The sequence below is a fragment of the Chionomys nivalis genome, chromosome 25, assembly GCF_950005125.1.
Source record: "Chionomys nivalis chromosome 25, mChiNiv1.1, whole genome shotgun sequence".
Taxonomy (NCBI): Eukaryota; Metazoa; Chordata; class Mammalia; order Rodentia; family Cricetidae; genus Chionomys; species Chionomys nivalis.
In genome coordinates, this window is record NC_080110.1 from 13,834,490 (window position 1) to 13,847,486 (window position 12,997).

The 12,997-nt window shown below is 40.5% G+C and overlaps 1 pseudogene; it reads right to left on the minus strand.

The window, feature by feature from the left end:
- Positions 1-10,821: 10,821 nt before the first annotated feature.
- Positions 10,822-11,670, minus strand: LOC130866597 (60S ribosomal protein L23-like; annotated as a pseudogene).
- Positions 11,671-12,997: the final 1,327 nt, after the last annotated feature.

The following is a 12,997-nucleotide window of genomic DNA, read 5'->3' on the forward strand; positions in this document are numbered from 1 at the left end:
CGAGCTAAAGAAGGGATGAATTAGATGGGCCCCATACTCTGAATATTCACCTGTAGAAACCGGCCCCTGTTGTGATACTATCAGAGGTCAGGCCCTAGTGAGATGATACAGTTGTGATACTTTGCCTTCATTAGTGCCGTTAGTAGTTTTATAATAGAGACCTTGGCGAAAGCTCACATCCCATTTTCCCTGTGAGAACGTATTGAGAAGACACTGTCTGAGAAACAAGAACCGAGTGTTCACCAGACGCCAAATCTGCTGGTGCCTTGATCTTGAACTTCCCAGCTGTGAGTCATAAATCCTTGCTGTTTGTAAGCATCTTGGCTGATGGTTATTTCTCGATAGAAGCCTAAGATACCTAAGGAATGCGGTAAAGAAAGGCCACTCTCAAAGGAGGCTGCTGTAAGCAAGAGCTGAAAAAAACGCGAAGAGCCTGGGAAAGAGCATTCTAGGCAGAAAAAGAACAGATACAAAGATCTGAGAGGAGGTGACTCTGCCTATTGCAGGAACAGAAGAGGGATAAGGATATCTCTAGTAGAGGGAAGGACACGGAAAGTTAATGGAGACAAGGCAAAAGATGCTAAAAGGTCACTTCAGTAGGGCAAAAACTGAACTAGAGAAGAGGAGAAGTAGAAGCAAGGAGAAAGCAGGAGTGGGCTCTTGCTACCCTCTTAGAAGTTTGGTTGGTTTAGGTATGGTGATGACACTGTGGAAGGATGGATGAAAGGGATAGTTTGTGTTATACATTGTTTGATTTGTTGGTGAGCCAAATAAACCTGTGTATTTCAGCTTAGAAATCCAGACCAAAATGACCATTAAGGGAAATCAAGGCAGACACTTAAAGGCATGCCTGCTTGCTTTTTCATACAGCATCCCTTCTGACCAAGAAGCTCACTTCACAGGAGGTATTGCACAAACAATGGAAAAGATTTTTACTTAACTGGGCCCAAACCCATCCAGTTTTCTTTTTTTATGCATTTCAGAATCACCTGCCTAGGGTTGGTACTGCCTATAGTAGCCTGACCCCTCCAACATCAGTTAACAATTAGACACTCCCCACCCCCATAGACATATCCACGGGCCAATCTGATCTAGGCAATTCCTCAGTTGAGACCCTCCTCTCGGATGTCTCTAGACGTGATAAGTCGAGAGTTAAAGCAAGTCAGGGCAAGAAGATGAACATGCCCCCCTTCCTTTTATATTTAATGAGATACCAAAGGAAACATAAGTTTGGTCATGGAAAACAAAAGCACTAACTTAGATTGCAGTGCATATAGGTAACCATGTGGGACTTTCAAATAACCAGAAGCCTGTAATTGTTACTCACCAGAGAGCTTGTCTCTGCAGGGGGAAACCTGGGGAGTCCTCAGCTTCCCTGCTGAATTTCTAGCCGGGATGTTGCTAGTTCAGGATAATTTCTGCCAACAACAAAGAAGAAATAGTGAATAGAGAAGAAACGAGAGGACAGAACCAACCCCAGAGCTATTCAGACACTCGATTCGGAGTGAAGTCAACAAAGAAGGAAGACCACATAGAGACATAAGATGGAAAGTAGGGATGTTACTATGATGTGTGCACATGTGTGTGTTCTTTTCTTAGAGTCTGAATATATCACATGTTTATCTGTGCAGTTCAGAAGAGATTAATTGGATCCTATAACACAGACCCAACTCCACCCTACTCCTTCTAGGTCAGGCATTTGAAGAGCCTGCCTGCCTCTGTTTTAGGCTTGAATGTTATCTTATAATAAAAACAAACCATATTCATTCTCATTTATAATTAAATCTATTTCTCAAGGATTGGGCTATGTCCCACCTGGTACCTTAACTGTACATGGTTTGCAACCTCCTGTTCCAGGAGGTAGCAACCATGTCTGTTTTGAAAAGTTGTTATAACCATCTTACGACCCCACTTCTGTTATGGTTGTTATGGTTACTTTATGCCCACTTTGCAGTCTTGTCTTTGCTTCAGGAGGTCCTTATAACTGACTTGGAATGCTTATGTTCTGTTTCTATAACATGGCCTATTTGCTCACCAAATCCCCCATTTGGAAACCCCCAAACCCTGAGCCATAAAACTCTTGTCTTCCTCACATCCAAGGCTGACCTCTTTATCCCCAATTTAAAGGGAAAGCAACCCATTCACACAAATAAAAAAAAAACTTGCTTTAGTTAATTCCTTGTTTTAATTAATTTAGCCATGATAATTTGGGTCTGCGGTCTTTCTCCTCAAATCTTTAGGATTAATGCACATCATACTTATTTCCATAAATTTTGCTAATACACATAAAAAAGAAGCAAGTTAGCAAAGATGGCTGATGTGGATCTAGATCTCCCAACCCCCTTCTTAGTTTGCATGGGAGATACACTTTCCTAACAGATAAATAGATTTCTGATAGGATTGCTCCAACCTCTAAAGCCTGTGATGTCTTAAGCTATCACCAGTTCTTGAACTTCCCAGATAAGGGCTAATAAATTCCTTTCATGTTTGAACAACTCGAGTTGTGTTCTTATGGGTTGTAAACAGAGAGACAGCACAGTCATAGATGTCTAGAGAGCTCGGGAAGGGCGGAGTGGCCAGCTGTTACAAAAAACCTTTGAAGAGTTGAGAAAGAGAAGGGAGATGCTCATGGCAACAGTGTTTGATGCTCAGCGAGAGAGATGTCAGCACAGTGGAGAGACAGGAACCCACTTGGAGGTGGCTGAGGAGAGACAGTGAAGGGAGGAACCGAGGAAGATTTTCTTTGTATAGAAATCCAGAAAGGGAGGGAATTGGAAAACCAAAAGAGGGTCAGGGAAAGGTTTGGTATTCACTCTTAAGTCCGTGTCTTTCAGATATGCTACTCTAGCCACTAAAACAATTGAAAAAAAAATCTACTGTTGTAGTTCTTGCTTCCTGATTAAGAATGGTGACCATAAACTTCTCAAAGAAAGAAAAATCGTGTAAAAATGTTCCTACAGATGGGAAAATGCAATCAATATAACATTATTATCCTGACTTTCCATTTCATACTTCTGCACAAAGTTATCAGAAAATTGCTCCAAAGTGTTTGGCCCTCACCGAGATAGGTCTTCCTTCCAAAGAAAGAGCAGTTCTATGAAGAAGAGTTTTTCATGTCAGTTGGGTCATCTTTAATCATTGTCTTTGGGAACAAATGGTGTGTGACAAACAGTTACAATGTATCAATAAAAGAGCAACAACAACAACAATGACAAAACAATGTTCGTTATTTATCAGATATTCAGCAAGGTGGAAACTGCAAGGCCATATATAGAAAAATCCATCTTTCCTCTCAAAGAAACCATAGCTAGTGTGGGGATAGATCTAAACACAACATGGAGGACAGCCATGGATTAGTACATACACACACACACACTCAATACCCATATACACACACCAACCACACTCACACTTTTGCACACATATCACATACATACCACATAGACACACACTCATACACCAAACACACTTACCACACATATACACACTTCTAAACTACCATCTCCATATCATATATACATACCCACAAAACCACATACTGTGTACATATACTCATATACATACATACAAACATGACCACACATATACACATCACATGCACATACACACAAAGCCACATACTACATGCATAAACTCATACACATACATACAAACAACACCACATACAAACACACCTTAAATATACATACAAAACACACACTTGTAAATACCAAATACACACAATGCACATTCACCACACACCACATACATATGCACCATATAAAAACACATACAGACATCACGCAGACCTCATAATTCACACATACACACACTACAAAAATATCACATAAACATACCACATACCACACACACATAACACATACCTTGCATACACCACACACTGTTCTCTTAAGGAAAGAGCAGAATATTACAAGAATGACCAATCACAGAACTTGTATCATGCTACTGTTAGCTTTTCATTTGAAAAAGCCTCGCGTTCATGAAATGCTAGCTTACTTGAACACATCACACCGGGCTGGCTTTCTGAACCGCTGATTCATCCCTTCCATGGTTCACTGCCACTGGAAGCTGTGGTAACAACTGTGGTTTCTTTCCATAAAATTAGAAATTTCAAGTCAATTTACAGATCGATTGTGTTTGAAAACAATGACACATTTACAGGGACCTTCAAATATAGGTACGGATTGTGGGGAAACTTTTGTCAACATCTGAATTGAAACAAATTGGGTTGGTGGCTAATGAAAGTGGTTCATTTTGTCTTGGAGTTTGATATATATATGTGTGTGTGCTCTATTTTTAAAACAGTTTTTAAAAATAGTGTAGACAGCAAATAAAAATGTTGGAACTTGATGTCATTACGTGTGGTAATTACATAGTGGATAGTCTCTTCTTTGTTTACATGATCACCGTGGAAACTTCTCATTCATTTGTTCATATATCAAGAAGCCTTATTTGTTTTTACATTGATCGGCTGAGTTTGCATATGTTAATTATCTTCTTCTGTCACATGAGTTCCAGTATTGAGCACCGATTGTCAGGTTTGGTGACAAGAGCAGATCCAGCATGAGCCAACTCGCTGGCCCTTAATGTTTTTATTTCACACAGGAAACGTTTGAAGAATACTGATCAGGCATTGTACTTGGCACTGGAGAAACAGGGATGAACTCTCATTCCCAACCCCGGGGGACTTGACAAACGGGTAGTAAGAGGCATAGAGGTGTGAAAAAATAATTATCATATGTAGGACAAATGCAAAGGCGAGAAGGACAGGTCAGTACGACGGAAAAAGAAATGCCCTTCCAAACTGCGGGAATCAGGCTCCATTCTTCACAATTACGAGGTGTGTGAACCAAACTTTCACAAAAGCCCTTTGGAACCCAGATGGCTTGTCAGTAAAGCCGAAATCACTGCTACCCTGTGGTATTGGAACGTCTATATAGGGATTAGGAGTGGCATGCTGAGAGTCACAGGTCCAGAGTGTAATAAATGCTCGGCAGAGAGGGTGTGGATTTACTACATTATGACAATTATCAGGAGAATTATGGCCACCCAAACATATTTCAATATGGTGTGGTCTGATACACCTAGGAAACTTGTTTCTGAAGAAGTCGTAATTGAAAGGTTAAATTGCGTACAGTTAAAGCAAAGGCCAAGACAAGCACGTGACAGGGAGCTGCTGGGCATGCGCGAGGGAGGGGGAGGACATGGCAAGAGGTGGGTGTGAGCAGGTGCCACAGCAGGGTCTCTTGTGCTACGGTACTGTGTTGGGATGCTTTTGAAAGCATAAGCTCTTTCTATGACTACAACTGCCTGGCTGTCTCCTATCCCGCCCCCCCTCCCCCCCCCACGCTGCCATGTGTCATCGTGAGCACAGTCTCCTCAGGGAAGTGGTTGCTATTGTTTTTCCTGCCCCAGCTACTGGTCAACTCTACCTGCTTCAGATTCCTTCCTAACTCCTGCTCCCAAAGCCTCCAGCGTTCATAAACTGCCCACGTGAGGCAGGTGTCCTGAGGTTCCGCGTTCGTGAGCTAGTTAAATGCCGTTTAAGGAGCTTATCTTTAAACAATTATTTTCATTTTGGACATAATAGCTCTCCCTTGAACGTCTTTTATGCTATAACGAGAAGCTGCGGGCTGCGTACCGCCGTCCGGCTAGCTCCACTTTTATAAAAATATACTCCTGCCTTTTCTTTTAAACGCTTTTGTGTTCTTTCCCTATGTAGTCATTGCTCTAATACATCCAGTTTGGGAATTCTTATCTGTTCTTCAGCAGAACCTGTTTTCCCTTTGAGTCTTCAGCATGGGCAGGTGGGATCTGAATTTGATCTTCACCTGCTGTTCCTTGCCTTGAATTCTGAGCATTCATCAGAATCCTCCAATTGTAAAACAAACAGCGTTTGGCCTTTGCCTCTCTTCTATCCCGGCAGCTGATGACAGAAGGGACTCTCAGGCTGTCCCTGACATTTCAGAAACCACATGTGCTGCCCACGCTGAGGGTATCAGTGCGTTCTGCCTTTGTAATTCCTATATACTCCACATGGAGGAAGTCAGCCGCAGAGTGGCAACAACCAGCTCGCTCACACTGATTTTCTCTATTTTTTGTTGTTTTAATTTGTTTTCCACCTATTAGAACTCTAGCTGTAAAAGTAATTGTAACAATTATTGTTCTTTAGTACTGGTATTGGGGATCAACCCCAAGGTCTCGCTCATGTTGGCTAAGCACTGTCCCAATGAACTACTTCCCAGGCTCCCACTCGTTCTTTTAATTTTTCTGCATTCTAAAAAGACCACCCCTGATTTTTGTTTCTTACTTGGGATTCTTTTTTTGTTCGATGTGATTTCCTGGATATGCCCATTTATGCTGATTCCTCCATATTACTGTATATTAACTTTGTGATATCCGTCGAAGAGGCAAGCTTCTGTCTTTCTCCCTTCTCCCCATTTCTTCCCTTTCCCTCTCTGTTTCTCTCTCTCTCTCTCTCTCTCTCTCTCTCTCTCTCTCTCTCTCTCTCTCTCTCTCTCTCTCTCTCTCCTCTTCTCCCCTTCTCCCTTTTCCCCTCCATAACCCACTAAATAAATATCTAACCTCACTCTGCATGCGTGCCTATCCACCTTTCACTCCCCCACAGTGTGGCTCCCTGCCCACAACCAGCCGCCTTCAGAGACCTGCCTGGTCTCGTGGCGCCCGTCTATCTGTCTCTCCTTGTGGGACTGGCTGCCTGGTCGAGGTCTCTCACCCACCATGCGGCTCCCTGCCTGGGATTCGGGGCCCCTCGTGGCTCACTGCAGCCACTTGGGGAACTGCACCATCCCTGCCTGGGACTGGCTGCTCTTTGGACCCACTGCCTGCTGCCTGCCACCACTTAGGGGGACTTACGACATGGTCTCAGGACCCGCTGCTGGCTGCAGCCACTCGGGGATCCACAGCATTTTATTTAAACCATTACAATATCCATTGGCAACTGGACACTGCCTAGAATAGCCTAGAAGATAAACTTTCTGGGTAATACTATTCCAGGATCCTGGACTGACTAAAGAGGAGAAATGAGATGGGTACCATCTTCATCTCTGCTCCTTGTCAGCAGATGCAATGTAACCCATTGCTACATGCTCCCAGTGACAAGTATCTCCTGACTTGTGGACTTCAAACTCTAAGCTGAAACAGTCCCATCATTTCTTAAGCTGTTCTTGTCAGTTATTTGACCATAAGAACAACAAAAGGGACAATGTAGCCTTACATTTTATTTTATACAACTCAAGACCTTTGACAGGATATTTACTCTTCAAAGGCCAATTTAGTGAAGCGTAATTGTTGGCCAAGTCCAGCTTTTTACATGGGGTCTGAAGTTCTGAATTCACATCCTCATGCTTGGGAGAGTGCCAAGTACCTTACCTAGTGACCCAGCTTTTCCCAGATCTTCCTCACTTCTCTACCCAACCAAATCCATACCTTTTCTTTCTGTTTCTCTTCAGAAAAAAAAGGCATCAATAAAAAACAATAAAATATGATAAAATAAAAATGAAAAAATAAATAAGATAACGCAAAAATAAAAAAGCCAAAGAAAAAGCACAAGAAATACATATAGACACAGAAACACACTCATTTGTACATACAGAGTAAGCTTTTTAATATCACCATTTTCTAGTTTGTATAATTTCAGCAAGAAGTCTCACTTAATTCTTATCTTTTCCTCTAAACATAATTTGGTCCTCTTCATTCTTGCTGTTTGAAAGCTCTTCCCTTTATCTCCCATTTTCAGAAGTGATACACCCTAGCCTGCTTTTCTTCATATTTATTTTTCCTGGGTTTGTTGAGATTCTTCTATTTGAAGTTTTATGATTTTTTTTGCCATATTTGGAAAAATTGCAGCCATCACTTTTTCACTCAAAAAATTTTCTTTGGTTGACTCTTTTTTTCCTTTCTGAAACTCTAAATACACCTGTGTGCTATGCTGCAATTACACTGTAGTTTGTTGTGGCCCTGGGAATTACTTTAATCTTCCTCTGTTTTATTTTTCTATGGTTTCTGTTTCAGCATCTTTGTATTTACTAACTTTTATCTTCTTCAGTACCTAATAGAGTTAGAAGTTCTAAAATGATATCAAAGATGTGCTTTTTTTCATATTTAAACATTCCATTTGACCTAGAACTTATTTCTTCCTTGTGTCCCCCTCCCCTCCATCAGTTTACTGAATTTTTGTGTTAAATACAAAAGGATTGTTACAGTGTCGTTATTTCTTGACTATACAAATTCTCTCATTTATGGTATTTTAAAATTCATTTTCCTGCTGATTGTCAGCCATATGTTTGTATATATATACATACATATGCCTGATAAGTCTTGATTGGTTGTAGACATTTTTCATGATGTATTGTCAGTTTCTGCCTTCTTTACATTTCTTTAAATTAATTTGAAACTTACTCTAGCCCATGGTTATTAGACATCCTCCTGTCCAAAGGCAAAAGAAAACTTCAAAAAGTTTGCTTGAGTTGCACTCAAAGTACTGTTTTTTTTAAGACTAACTTAGCCTTGTTTCCAAGACAGATCCCTTCTGATGATTCTACCCTGTGACTTGTGTATTTTAAGATCATTCTCCTTCTGTTGGGAACTTTATAGACCCCTCTCTCATCTTCAGTAAAGTCTAGGAATTGGCCAGCCAGGCTGTATTCTGGAAGCATTCATGCCCTGGTTGGGTCATGCAGCTTTCTTTATCCTTTGCACACACAGATCAACTAAGAATTCGGTGAGTTCTCTCTTGAATGTTTTGACTGACCCTTTCCCCTCACTTCCTCTTCCTCTTCCCATTTCTGTCTTTTAAAACTCTTTACTTGGGTATTCTACTGCACAAGTCTAGCTGACATGGTTTCCTCACACTGTGCTCAGTGTAAGAAGGCTGGACTCTGTTTAGTCTGGTACACTGGAAACTTTCTGAGCAGTCAAGCTGATGTGTTTACAGGATTCATGCTATTTGCCTCCCATCTCTTAGAGAGCACAGTCGTGTATACACACTGTTCAAAGCTCAAAACAAGCATGAAACGTGAATTTGATCTGGCTTTTTAGTTGGTTTTGCTAGGAAAGAAATCACTAATACAAGTAAAGCTGTCCTGGTTTTGAAAGGAGGGAAGCTCAATTAAGAAAATGCCTCCATAACATCCAGCTGTAAGGCATTTTCTTAATTAGTAATCAGTGGGGAAGGGGTCAGCCCATTGCGGGTGGTGCCGTCTCTGGACAGCTAGTTCCGGGTTCTGTAAGAGAGCAGGATGAGCAATCCATGAAGGAGCAAGTCACTAAGGGTCTCCCTTCTGTGGCTTCTGCATCAGTGCCTGCCTCCAGGATCCTGCCCTGTTTAAGTTCTTGACCTGACTTCTCTAATGATGAATAGAAATATAGAAGGGTACACCAAATAAACCTTTTCCTCCCCATCCTGTTTTTTGGTTATGGTGCCTTGTCACAGCAATAATAACCCTAACTAAGACAAAAACCTTCTGAATTAAGCTGTCGATCATAATTCCTAGGGATAGTTAACACTACTCCAAGAGTGCCTTTCTTACATGCAAATCATCCAGTTCAGAGCCCATATCTCAATGCCTTATTATACTCTCTCCTAACCTCTCTAGTGTGAAGTAACACTTCTACATGCTAGAGTTCCATAAAAGTGTTCACTCTAACCAACTCTGAGCCAGTGTGCCGTGCCTGGTGCATTACTGAATATGGAAACTACCTTACACATATATTCTTCCCCCTCCCTCTGCCTCTCCTCATCAGGACCCTGGTAGATACCGATGGGTTCTCTGTACATTGCAGATGTTTGTCCACATGAAAACTATAGGCAACAAACTCTTGCAACAGCAATGCTGTTTGTAATTTTCTTGATCAGCCTCCCAGATATCTGGAATTACAGGCCTGTAAAGTCTGCCCTAGCTTCTTTCTTCACCCTTAAATCTTTTCCACTGGTCTACTACACATTGCAATACATGGTAAGAATCTCATTTGGTGAATACATACCTATTTTTAGTAATTTAAAAAGTTCAATATGTGCTTTTGTCATATCTCTTGGTGTTCATTTTGAATTTGTCTTTTTTTTTTTTTTTTTTTTTTTTTTTTTTTTTTTTTTTTTTTTTTTTGGTTTTTTGAGACAGGGTTTCTCTGTGGTTTTGGAGCCTGTCCTGGAACTAGCTCTTGTAGACCAGGCTGGTCTCGAACTCACAGAGATCCACCTGCCTCTGCCTCCCGAGTGCTGGGATTAAAGGCGTGCACCACCACTGCCCGGCTGTCATTTTGTCGTGTTCCCTTCTGAGCACACTTTCCCACAGTTACATAGGAACCTCCTCCAAGTTTCAGCTTCACTGTGCTTACGCTATCAAACTTTGTTTATATTTTTGGGTGACTAAACTCATTCACAAATGTAATAATTCCCATTCCTGGTTTTCTTTCAGACTAACTTCCTATGCAATCTATGTTTCTATCCCAGAAAAGGTATTATGAATGAAAAATGTAAAAGAATCGGTTAATGTGGTATTTCATGTTCCTTTCATTTATTCTTAATTTTAAGAATATCTCATTTTTATCACATTAATCTTTGCATTGTATTATCAGCCTGATGACTTAAGAGTTTTTCCTTATGATTTAAGTAGAAGAAAAAAACCTAGAGCATACAGTAATTTCTAAGATGTTAATTGTGTTAAAATAATATTAATAAAAAAATCCGTGCTCTGAAAGAAAAGGTAATTCTACCAAAAAACTTTGATGAAGAATTTCTGTATTTTTTGTTCTTGGAGCGAAGACTTTTTAAAGAATCTATTTTACAAATATGCAGGAGAATCAAGCAGTGATGCCTTTATTGGATGCAATCCTGGACCACAAGTCCACCCTCTCCTTTTTAACTGGATAACTGGACTGGTGACAGCAGAGCCTTTCATCTTGCCTCTATTGTTTACTATAACCCCTGCATTGTCTTCAAAATAGAGAAACACCCCATCTTTTCTTCAGTATGACTGTTGTTGTCAAATTACCATGGCTGGATGGACCTTTTTTCTTAGTTATGGTTTGCCTTTCTTAACTGTGGCCATCACTATTTCGCCCACACCAGCACCAGGAAGTCTGTTCAGTCATCCCCTGCTTCCCTTCACAGAGATGATATACAAATTTTGGCCCCTGTATTGTCAGTACAGTTGATCACAGCTTCTACCAGAACACCCAGGGGTATCAGGAATTTTGCTCCAGAGAACCTGATGCATAGGAGGGTCTTCTGTCTGTATGTTACTTTCATTGGTCAAATAAAGAAACTGCCTTGGCATTTTGATAGGCCAGCCCTTAGGTGGGTGGACTAGACAGAACAGAATGCTGGGAGAAAGAAGCAGAGCCAGGCAGATGCCATGACTCTCCAGCCCTAGATGGATGTAGGTTAGAATCTTCCCCGTAAGCCACAACCCAGTGGTGATACACAGATTACTAGATATGGGTTAAAGCAAGATGTGAGAGTTAGCCAAGAAGAGATTAGATATAATAGGCCAGGTAGTGTTTAAATGAATACAATTTGTGTGTTGTTATTTTGGGGTATAAGCTAGCTAGCCAGGCAGCTGGGAGCTGGGTTGTGGGAAGCGTCTCTCCACTCCTTTTACTACAAGGACCCTTTTACTACAAGAACCAACAACGTCCTTGCTTCGACATCTTGAATGCCCTGACTCTCTGGAATTTTATAGGTTGTATCCTTTGTCATATAGAAGCATAAAGTGTAAACATCCTAAAGACACTCTTATATTTAAATTTTATACATTTATTTTAATTTTTATTTTTTAGCGGAGTCTCACCTGAAAAACCCAGCTCATTTTGCAAACTCCAATTAACTTCTCTGTGGAAGTCAGGGTAGGTCTGATTTACAGGAGCAGTATTATATAAAGTGGAATCTCGGTCTCAGAATTTCTATTAGTTTTACTTTGGTGGTGAGATGCTGGTAGTCTGAGAATGACAGATATCTGGATCTTTAGGGAATAATAGCAAAACTGAAAGATATTATTATCACAGAATGGATTTTGTGTCATCTTCAGTTCTCACTACAAAGAAAGATGTGAAAATGTGGTTTGCTAACTTGAGCTCTTCTGAGCCTGACACAGTGTATGGTTTAATCCCCAGAGACATTTTCCCTACTTGTTGCATAAAGCTTGAAGGCTGTATGATTGTCATATGAAATAGGTATTTTTATTTTGTTGCCTTGTTGCAACCAGATTCTAGGAAAAATCCAATATAAGTTGGTAAGTTCCAGAATGCAAAATGCTGTTTAGATCTTTGCTGAGTAGCTTTATTTTTATAAATCAATTTTATGTTTTGACTGACAGTATATTTTAGCAGTATTTGATGAATAGGTTTTAAAAAAAAGACACACACTTTGCCTAAAATTTAACCTACATTAAAACTGATAGCTGTATCTCAATCTTTTTTAAGTGCCATGTGTAAGTTTTCGAAAGACATATTTTTTCTTAGCACCACATGGCTGTCTTTCCTAAGCACAGTGATAGGAACATAATAGTTTTTTTACCTTAGAGATTCAGAATCCTTCCTGTGCTCTTATATCCAAATTATATGCACTCCAGTGCACACTTGACACAGCCTTTGACTGGCGCATATTCCCTTCAGTAGGGAAGATCCTAGGGCAAAAATAAAGTTTTTGTGCTCTTTTCTATCTACAGTCTTGATTAGTGGGCAAACAACCCAGGATCTACTAAGCAAATTCTGTTTGCAATCTTTTATTTTATAGAAAGCATTGCAATTCAGAATAAAATAAGAGAAATCCCCAGATATGGTGGCTGGGGGTGGGTGGGAGTTAGACCATTGTATGAGCAACTTAGTCCCATGCAAACTCCTAGAGCAAGGTTCAGGAACATTAAGCCAGAGTAAACAAATATGGATGCCTAACTGCCTGAAGGGTGTACTGGTCATTGATGCCGTCACATCTGAGCTATGTTTTAATTCCCAAACACTCAGCAATAACTAGAAGAAT